This window comes from Orcinus orca, chromosome 4 (genome assembly GCF_937001465.1).
Source record: "Orcinus orca chromosome 4, mOrcOrc1.1, whole genome shotgun sequence".
NCBI classification, from domain to species: domain Eukaryota; kingdom Metazoa; phylum Chordata; class Mammalia; order Artiodactyla; family Delphinidae; genus Orcinus; species Orcinus orca.
The window spans coordinates 86,308,878-86,320,054 of record NC_064562.1 but is presented as its reverse complement, the minus strand read 5'-3'; the positions used below and the strand labels follow the sequence as shown (position 1 = coordinate 86,320,054).

Here is an 11,177-nt window from a genome sequence, read left to right as displayed (position 1 = left end):
GAAAAGAAAGTTCTCTTAGGTCTCTTTTAGAAGGGAGCTAATCCTATTCATGAGAACCCCATTCTCATGACCTAGTCACCTCCCAAAAGCCCCACCTCCAAATATTTTCACCTTGAGGATTAGGTTTTAACATGAATTTTGAGGGAATACAACTTTCAGTCTATGGCAATATCTAGATCACTTTCGTGATCAAGCTTACCTCATTTTTTTTTTTTAAATTTAATTTAATTTATTTTTTTATACAGCAGGTTCTTATTAGTCATCCATTTTATACACATCAGTGTATACATGTCAATCCCAATCTCCCAGTTCATCACACCACCCCACCACCCCCCCGCGGCTTTCCCCCCTTGGTGTCCATATGTTTGTTCTCTACATCTGTGTCTCAATTTCTGTCCTGCAAACCAGTTCATCTGTACCATTTTTCTAGGTTCCACATATATGTGTTAATATACGATATTTGTTTCTCTCTTTCTGACTTACTTCACTCTGTATGACAATCTCTAGATCCATCCACGTCTCAACAAATGATGCAATTTCGTTCCTTTTTATGGCTGAGTAATATTCCATTGTATATATGTACCACATCTTCTTTATCCATTCATCTCTCAATGGGCATTTAGTTTGCTTCCATGACCAGGCTATTGTAAATAGTGCTTCAATGAACATTGGGGTGCACGTGTCTTTTTTTTTTTGTTTGGGGGGGGGGTTGTCTGTTTGTTTGTTTTTTAACATCTTTATTGGGGTATAATTGCTTTACAATGGTGTGTTAGTTTCTGCTTTATAACAAAGTGAATCAGTTATACATATACATATGTTCCCATATGTCTTCCCTCTTGCGTCTCCCTCCCTCCCACCCTCCCTATCCCACCCCTCCAGGCTGTCACAAAGCACCGAGCCAATATCCCTGTGCCATGCGGCTTCTTCCCACTAGCTATCTACCTTACTACGTTTGTTAGTGTGTATATGTCCATGACTCTCTCTCGCCCTGTCACAGCTCATCCTTCCCCCTCCCCATAACCTCAAGTCCGTTCTCCAGTAGGTCTGTGTCTTTATTCCTGTCTTACCCCTAGGTTCTTCATGACATTTTTTTTCTTAAATTCCATATATATGTGTTAGCATACAGTATTTGTCTTTTTCTTTCTTACTTCACTCTGTATGACAGACTCTAGGTCTATCCACCTCATTACAAATAGCTCAATTTCGTTTCTTTTTATGGCTGAGTAATATTCCATTGTATATATGTGCCACGTCTTCTTTATCCATTCATCCGATGATGGGCACTTAGGTTGTTTCCATCTCCGGGCTATTGTAAATAGAGCTGCAATGAACATTTTGGTACATGACTCTTTTTGAATTTTGGATTTTTCAGGGTATATGCCCAGTAGTGGGATTGCTGGGTCATATGGTAGTTCTATTTGTAGTTTTTTAAGGAACCTCCATACTGTTCTCCATAGTGGCTGAACCAATTCACATTCCCACCAGCAGTGCAAGAGTGTTCCCTTTTCTCCACACCCTCTCCAGCATTTATTGTTTCTAGATTTTTTGATGATGGCCATTCTGACTGGTGTGAGATGATATCTCATTGTAGTTTTGATTTGCGTTTCTCTCATGATTAGTGATGTTGAGCATTCTTTCATGTGTTTGTTGGCAGTCTGTATATCTTCTTTGGAGAAATGTCTATTTAGGTCTTCTGCCCATTTTTGGATTGGGTTGTTTGTTTTTTTGTTATTGAGCTGCATGAGCTGCTTGTAAATTTTGGAGATTAATCCTTTGTCAGTTGCTTCATTTGCAAATATTTTCTCCCATTCTGAGGGTTGTCTTGTTTACCATTTCCTTTGCTGTGCAAAAGCTTTGAAGTTTCATTAGGTCCCATTTGTTTATTTTTGTTTTTATTTCCATTACTCTAGGAGGTGGGTCAGAAAGGATCTTGCTGTGATTAATGTCATAGAGTGTTCTGCCTATATTTTCCTCTAAGAGTTTGATAGTTTCTGGCCTTACATTTAGGTCTTTAATCCATTTTGAGATTATTTTTGTGTATGGTGTTAGGGAGTGATCTAATCTCATACTTTTACATGTACCTGTCCAGTTTTCCCAGCACCACTTATTGAAGAGACTGTCTTTTCTCCACTGTATATCCTTGCCTCCTTTGTCACAGATTAGTTGACCATAGGGGCGTGGGTTTATCTGTGGGCTTTCTATCTTATCCATTGATCTGTGTTTCTGTTTTTGTGCCAGTACCATATTGTCTTGATTACTGTAGCTTTGCAGTATAGTCTGAAGTCAGGGAGTCTAATTCCTCCAGCTCCGTTTTTTCCCCTCAAGACTGCTTCGGCTATTCAGGGCCTTTGGGGACTCCATTCAAATTTTAAGATATTTGTTCTAGTTCTATAAAAAATACCATTGGTAATTTGATAGGGATTGCATTGAATCTGTAGATTGCTTTGGGTAGTATAGTCATTTTTACAATATTGATTCTTCCAATCCAAGAACATGGTATATCTCTCCATCTGTTGGTATCATCTTTAATTTTTTTCATCAATGTCTTATAGTTTTCTGCATACAGGTCTTTTGTCTCCCTAGGTAGGATTATTCCTAGGTATTTTTTTCTTTTTGTTGCAATGGTAAATGGGAGTGTTTCCTTAATTTCTATTTCAGATTTTTCATCATTAATGTATAGGAACACAAGAGATTTCTGTGCATTAATTTTATATCCTGTAACTTTACCAAATTCATTGATTAGCTCTAGTAGTTTTCTGGTGGCATTTTTAGGATTCTCTATGTATAGTATCATGTCATCTGCAAACAGTGACAGATTTACTTCTTCTTTTCCAATTTGGAGTCCTTTTATTTCTTTTTCTTCTTTGATTGCCATGGCTAAGACTTCCAAAACTATTTTGAATAATAGTGGCGAGAGTGGACATCCTTGTCTTTCTCCTGATCTTAGAGGAAATGCTTTCAGTTTTTCACCATTGAGAATGATGATTGTTGTGGGTTTGTCATATATGGCCTTTATTATGTTGAGGTAGGTTCCCTCTATGCCCACTTTCTGGAGAGTTTTTATCATAAATGGGTGTTGAATTTTGTCAAAAGCTTTTTCTGCATCTATTGAGATGATCATATGGTTATTCTTCTTCAGTTTGTTAATATGGTGTATCACATTGATTGATTTGCATATATTGAAGAATCCTTGCATCCTTGGGATAAACCCCACTTCATCATGGTGTATGATCCTTATAATGTGTTGTTGGATTCTGTTTGCTACTATTTTGTTGAGGATTTTTGCATCTATATTCATCAGTAATATTGGTCTGTAATTTTCTTTTTTTGGAGTATCTTTGTCTGATTTTGGTATCAGGGTGATGGTGGCCTCATACAATGAGGTTGGGAGTGTTTGTTCTTCTGCAGTTTTTTGGAAGAGTTTGAGAAGGATGGATATTAACTCTTCTCTAAATGTTTGATAGAATTCACCTGTGAAGCCATCTGGTCCTGGACTTTTGTTTGTTGGAAGATTTTTAATCACAGTTTCAATTTCATTACTTGTGATTTGTTCATATTTTCTATTTCTTCCTGGTTGAGTCCTGGGAGGTTATACCTTTCTAAGAATTTGTCCATTTCTTCCAGATTGTCCATTTTATTGGCATAGAGTTGCTTGTAGTAGTCTCTTAGGATGATTTGTATTTCTGCAGTGTGTGTTGTAACTTCTCCTTTTTCATTTCTAATTTTATTGATTTGAGTCCTCTCCCTGTTTTTCTTGATGAGTCTGGCTAATGGTTTATCAATTTTGTTTATCTTCTCAAAGAACCAGCTTTTAGTTTTATTCATCTTTGCTATTGTTTTCTTTGTTTCAATTTCATTTATTTCTGCTCTGATCTTCATGATTTCTTTCCTTCTACTAACTTTGGGTTTTGTTTGTTCTTCTTTCTCTAGTTCCTTTAGGTGTAATGTTAGATTGTTTATTTGAGAGTGTTGTTTCTTGAGGTAGGCTTGTATAGCTATAAACTTCCCTCTTAGAACTGCTTTTGCTGCATCCCATAGGTTTTGGATCATTGTGTTTTCATTGTCATTTGTCTCTAGGTATTTTTTGATATCCTGTTTGACTTCTTCAGTGATCTCTTGGTTATTTAGTAACGTATTGTTTAGCCTCCATGTGTTTGTGTTTCTTACTTTTTTTTTTTCCTGTAATTGATTTCTAATCTCATAGCGTTGTGCTCAGATAACATGCTTCATATGATTTCAATTTTCTTAAATTTACTGAGGCTTGATTTGTGACCCAAGATGTGATCTATCCTGGAGAATGTTCCGTGCGCACTTGAGAACAAAGTGTAATCTGCTGTTTTTGGATGGAATGTCCTATAAATATCATGTAAATCTATCTGGTCTATTGTGTCATTTAAAGCTTGTGTTTCCTTATTAATTTTCTGTTTGGATGATCTGTCCATTGGTGTAAGTGAGGTGTCACATTCCCCCACTATTATTGTTTCACTGTTGATTTCCTCTTTTATAGCTGTTAGCAGTTGCCTTATGTATTGAGGCGCTCCTTTGTTGGGTGCATATATATTTATAATTGTTATATCTTCTTCTTGGATTGATCCATTGTTCATTATGTAGTGTCCTTCCTTGTCTCTTGTAACATTCTTTATTTTAAAGTCTATTTTACCTGATATGAGTATTGCTATTCCAGCTTTCTTTGATTTCCATTTGCATGGAATATCTTTTTCCATCCCCTCACTTTCAGTCTGTATGTGTCCCTAGGTCTGAAGTGGGTCTCTTGTAGATAACATATATATGGCTCTTGTTTTTGTATCCATTCAGCAAGCCTGTGTCTTTTGGTTGGAGCATTTAATCCATTCACTTTGAAGGTAATTATCAATATGTATGGTCCTATGACCATTTTCTTAATTGTTTTGGGTTTGTTTTTTAGGTCCTTTTCTTCTCTTGTGTTTCTCACATAAAGAAGTTCCTCTAGCATTTGTTGTAGAGCTGGTTTAGTGGTGCTGAATTCTCTTAGCTTTTGCTTGTCTGTAAAGCTTTTGATTTCTCCATTGAATCTGAATGAGATCCTTGCTGGGTAGAGTAATCTTGGTTGTAGGTTTTTCCCTTTCATCACTTTAAGTATATCATGCCACTCCCTTCTGGCTTGTAGAGTTTCTGCTGAGAAATCAGCTGTTAACCTAATGGGAGTTCCCTTGTATGTTATTTGTCATTTTTCCCTTGTTGCTTTCAATAATTTTTCTTTGTCTTTAATTTTTCCCAATTTGATTACTATGTATCTAGGCGTGTTTCTCCTTGGGCTTATCCTATATGGAACTCTGTGCTTCCTGGACTTGGGAGGCTATTTCCTTTCCCATGTTAGGGAAGTTTTCAACTATAATCTCTTCAAATATTTTCTCGGGTCATTTCTCTCTCTCTTCTCCTTCTGAGACCCCTGTAATGCGAATGTTGTTGCATTTAATGTTGTCCCAGAGGTCTCTTATGCTGTCTTCATTCTTTGCATTCTTTTTTCTTTATTCTCTTATGCAGCAGTGAATTCCACCATTCTGTCTTCCAGGTCACTTATCCGTTCTTCTGCCTCAGTTATTCTGCTGTTGATTCCTTCTGGTGTAGTTTTCATTTCAGTTATTGTATTGTTCATCTCTGTTTGTTTGTTCTTTAATTCTTCTTGATCTTTGTTAAACATTTCTTGCATCTTCTCGATCTTTGCCTCCATTCTTTTTCCGAGGTCGTGGATATTCTTCACTATCATTATTCTGTATTCTTTTTCTGGAAGGTTGCCTATTTCCGCTTCATTTAGTTGTTTTTCTGGGGTTTTATCTTGTTCCTTCATCTCGTACATAGCCCTCTGCCTTTTCTTCTTGTCTGTCTTTCTATGAATGTGGTTTTTTCCCTACAGGTTGCAGGATTGTACTTTTTCTTGATTCTGCCATCTGCACTCTGGTGGATGAGGGTATCTGAGAGGCTTGTGCAAGTTTCCTGATGGGATAGACTCTTGGTGGATATAGCTGGGTGTTGCTCTGGTGGGCAGAGCTCAATAAAACTTTAGTCTGCTTGCCTGCTGATATGTGGGGCTGGGTCCCCTCCCTCTTGCTTGTTCGGCCTGAGGTGACCCAATACTGGAGCCTACCTGGGCTCTTTGGTGGGGCTAATGGCCAACTCTGGGAGGGCTCACACCTAGGAGTACTTCCCAGACCTTCTGCTGCCAGTGTCCTTGTCTTCATCGTGAGAAAGAGCCACCCTTTGCCTCTGCAGGAAACCCTCCAACACTAGCAGGTAGGTCTGGTTCAGTGTCTGTGGGGTCACCGCTCCTTCCCCTGGGTCCCGATGTGCACACTACTTTGTGTGTGCCCTCCAAGAGTGGAGTCTGTTTCTCCCAGTCCTGTCGAAGTCCTGAAATCAAATCCCTCTAGCCTTCAAAGTCTGATTCTCTAGGAATTCCTCCTCCCATTGTCAGACCCCCAGGTTTGGAAGCCTGACGTGGGGCTCAGAACCTTCACTCCAGTGGGTGGACTTCTGTGATATAAGTGTTCTCCAGTTTATGGGTCACCCCCCCAGCAGTTATAGTATTTGATTTTATTGTGATTGTGCCCCACCTACCATCTCAATGTGACTTCTCCTTTGTCTTTTTATGTGGGGTATCTTTTTTGGTGAGTTCCACTCTCTTCCTGTCAATGATTGTTCAGCAGTTAGTTGTGATTCCAGTGTTCTCACAAGAGGGAGTGAGAGCACGTCCTTCTACTCCGCCATCTTGAACCAATTTCTAGCTTACCTCATATTTATTTATTATTTTTTATTATTATTATTTTTTGAGGTACGTGGGCCCCCCACTGCTGTGGCCTCTCCCGCCATGGAGCACAGGCTCCGGACCCGCAGGCCCAGTGACCATGGCTCACGGGCCCAGCCACCCCACGGCACGTGGGATCCTCCCAGACCGGGGCACGAACCCACGCCCCCTGCATTGGCAGGCAGACTCCCAACCACTGTGCCACCAGGGAAGCCCATGTCATATTTATTTTAAAATATTTTTAGCGGTATGGAAAGATGGACCCCAAAATCATAACAGTGGTTACATCTGGGAACTGGGATGAGTGTGAAAGGGGGCTATAAATCACAGTGGTAGTGGAAAAAATGGTCTTTACTTAAGTTTTGCTATATTTTTCTAACTTTTTGTTTTGGAATAATTATAAATTCATAATAAGTTGTGAAGATATTACAGAGGGGTCCCATGTTCCCTCTCCCAGTTTTTCCCAATAGATCTGTGAATTTTTACACTAACTCTAGCATAGTATCAAACCTAGGAATTTCATATTGGTACAGTATGTGTGTCTAGTTGTGTCGTTTTATTACATGTGAAATTCATGTAACTACCACCATTTTTTGCTTTATTTTTTAAAATTAGACCACATGTATTTATGTTACTTTAACAATTAATTTTAAAACGATGATGAAAATTACTGTGATCTCAATTCATTCATTCTTTTATTCAACAGACAGTGACTACATTTCTTCAATTGTTTGACTCTGTCATAATTAATTTAACCAATTCTCTATTCTTAATCATTACCAATTTATTACCCTCTTTGCTTTGGTCCAGTCAGGTTTCTTGTTGCACCTCTAATAAACTCCTTCCCCTTTTAGGGACTTTGCATCTGCTGCTCTCCCTGACCTTTTCCTTGGTTCTCTCGGTATTCACAAGATTCAGATCTTCTCAGAAGTCACTTCTTGAGGATAGCCCTTCCTAACCACCCTGTCTATTCCACTCAATTTGAGCTATGCACTCACTTAGCAAAGCCTTGTGCATTCTGTCTAACGTATCTTGTCCACTTTTCTTGTCATTATCTCCTTATTCTTTAATTTTTTCTTCAGTGCACTTAATTTCTCCATGAGTTATAATATGTATTTTTTTATCATGTTTTTCCTTTTAGATTATATGTTCTGTAAGGACAGGGACCTTGGTCTATCTTATTCATCAAGTGTCTGGCACAGAGTAAGCACACAGAAATATTAAAGTAAATAAATAGCTTTGTTTTGAGCATGGTGTTACCTAAGACTTTATAAGAAAGAGGAAGAAGCTTGTGTAAAAGTTGAGCTTCACCAAAAGCAGTAAATGAATATTACAGGAGAAAAACTCTGGTGGCAAGGAAGAATGGGAAACAATTGAATCAGGGTCATAAAGGGAATTAGTTATTTAAGGATGAAAGAAGGAAGGCAACGATACTGGATTAATCTAAGGAAAGTAGGAGTCAGATGTTTTGGTGAAAGTAGGGCAGAATGTGTTTAGTTAAGAGTTTGAAAAAAAGGAAAAAATGCTGGCAACAGCCCATGTATCTATTAATATATCATCAACTATGATCCAGCTAAGACAGATAATTTAATTGGAAGTTTAGCAAATGCTTGATTAACCAGCTCTCTTGATCTATTTCTTTTAAAATCCACTTGACTACCTTTCTAGTTACTAGAAATCAGGTAATGAACGTGAATTACTGGAGTATAGACTGGAAAAGTTTTGCTGGAAGGGGTAGTCAGAAGATATCTGGAACCAGAACTGCTGTAGTAGTCATGAAATTTCCTTCCCACTAGTCATGAATGCTTTCATCCCACTTGTATTGGATTAAAGGCACTTTAAGACAGGTAGTACTGTCAAGGACAGAAATATAAAATGTATCACTGATGAGCACTCATAGTTTGATTGTACGGTACAAATTCATTAGAACTACGTCAATCTAAATACCTGGTTGAGGTGGATTTGCAATGTGGCTAAGGAAGCTTAAGTTACAGGACTCCTCGTTTATACCAAGTGTTTTCCAAGGACCTAGGAAGGACTCTAGGAAGAATCCTAGCAATGTATTTACATGGTAATTTGATATTATAAGATATGTTGAAATAATGTATTTTAAACATAATGTGTTAAGATCTTTGTCTCCACTTTAACTTTTCCTCTGTCATACTTTTGTTGGATGGTGTTACTGTGTTCATGAGCATTTTTGGTGCTAACTAAGGGAAATTGAGTTGGGATACATTTTGTTGGATTTAGTAGGATATTTTTTTTAGGTAGTTTGCAGTCATACTGTGTATTAATTTACTGCTATCCATTCTGACACAGTAAGGGCTTCCAAGAATACTCCACATGCTCAGTTTTATATCTTACCTAGTGAAGTCACTGAAGGTGAAGGAACAAAGGTCCTATTGTGATATAAACATGTTTTATGGCACCTGGCACCAGAAGAATGTGTATAGTGGGGAGATACAAATTTGAAATTTATGAAGTCAGAATCTATTGTGTCAAAAATTTTTCCAGTCATTGGATGTACAAAGTTATAAGCATGGGATTTGGTTCTTAGTGCTACCTAAGCAAAACAGATGTTCCATCCTGTCTGGAGTATATAAATAAGAATAACATACAGAGTACACAATTAGAGATTTAGAGATGAATTACACCTTTTCCTTTTTTTTTTTTTTTTTTTGCTGTACGCGGGCCTCTCACTGTTGTGGCCTCTCCCGTTGCGGAGCACAGGCTCTGGACGCGCAGGCTCAGCGGCCATGGCTCACGGGCCTAGCCGCTCCACGGCATGTGGGATCTTCCCAGACCGGGGTACGAACCCGTGTACCCTGCATCGGCAGGCGGACTCTCAACCACTGCGCCACCAGGGAAGCCCCTTTTCCTTTTTTGATCAGAATGAAAAGAAATAAAATTGATCAGAATTCTTGGTTTCATAGGACAAAAACACATAGAAGTACTATGAACAAATAGTATGTTTATGCATGATATAACCTGTTTTATGAGTCACAGATCACAATATTGGGTCACCTTTTGGAATACCTGACACGTCTTCTGGTAATTCCAGGTGAAACAACACCAAAATTTTATTGACATGGAGAAACAGCCAGAAAAAAAAACAAATGTTACCGTGACAAAATGTAATGTATTAATAAGTCAAGGTAGTGTATGAGCAAGTTGATTACACACTTATGTGGCTCAATACACAATGGGAGCAATTTAAAATTGTTTCAAGATTGTCCTTATGTGTGCCTTAAATTCAGAATAATTTTGTATATACTTTAAGAATGATTGATTATACCAAAAATATCCTCATACATGCCAAAAACGTATACCTCTTTGTTGCCCCCCAAAAAAGATAAATGAAGATGTTCAAAATGTCAAAAAAACTTTAACATGAAAACTAAAAACCAATGATGGTCAAAAATTATGAAAATAAGGAAAAGAATCACTCTTGCTAAGAAAATGCAAATTTTAAAATGAGAAGATAACTGGTAAAGAGAATTATGAGATAAGAAAATATTTGCAAATCATATATCTGACAAGGGATAATATCCAAAATATGTAAAGAATGCATACAATTCAATAGCAAACAAAAAATCCAGTTAAAATGGGCAGATTGGGAATTCCCTGGTGGTCCAGTGGTTAGGACTCTGCACTTGCACTGTTGAGGGCCCAGGTTCAATCCCTGGTCAGGGAACTAAAATCCCACAAGCTGTATGATGTGGCAAAAAACACACAAACAAAGAAGACAGAGGAACTGAATATTTCCAAAGAAATATTTTTGGAAATTTTTGGAATTTTTCCAAAGAGGACACACAAATGACCACTATATACATGAAAATGTCCTCAACATCACTAATCATCAGGGAAACGCAAATCAAAACCACTTTGAGACATCACCTCATACCTGTTAGAATGACTATCATCAAAAAGAAAAAAGACCATAGGTGTTGGCAAGGATGTGTGGAAGAGAGGACCCTCATGCACTTTTGGTGGAGATGTGAATTGGTTCAGCCACTGTGGAAAACAGTGTGGAAGTTCCCCAAAAAAGTAAAAATTGAACTATGATATGATCTAGCAGCTATACTTCTGGATAGCATGAGAAAATAAAATTACTTTCTCAAAGAGATAGTTGCACTCCCATGTTCATTGCAACATAGCTACAGTAGCCACGATACGGAAACAGCCTATGTGTCTGTCAACAGATGAATAGATAAAGAAGATGTGATATACATGTACACACACACACACACACACACACACACACACACACACACAGTGGAAAGCCATGAGAAAGAAGAATATCAAAGACATATTGTTGTTTGAGGCAGTATGGATGTACCTACCAGTGGGTATTATGCTAAGTGAAATAAGCCTAACAGAGAAAGATAAATACTGT

At 37.9% G+C, this 11,177-nt stretch overlaps 1 non-coding gene across 1 annotated transcript; it reads left to right on the top strand.

Moving 5' to 3' along the window:
• Nucleotides 1-10,402: 10,402 nt before the first annotated feature.
• Nucleotides 10,403-10,475, top strand: TRNAA-UGC (transfer RNA alanine (anticodon UGC)). Its single transcript has one exon. It is a non-coding gene; the product is annotated as a tRNA-Ala (tRNA).
• The last annotated feature ends 702 nt before the right edge of the window (nucleotides 10,476-11,177 follow it).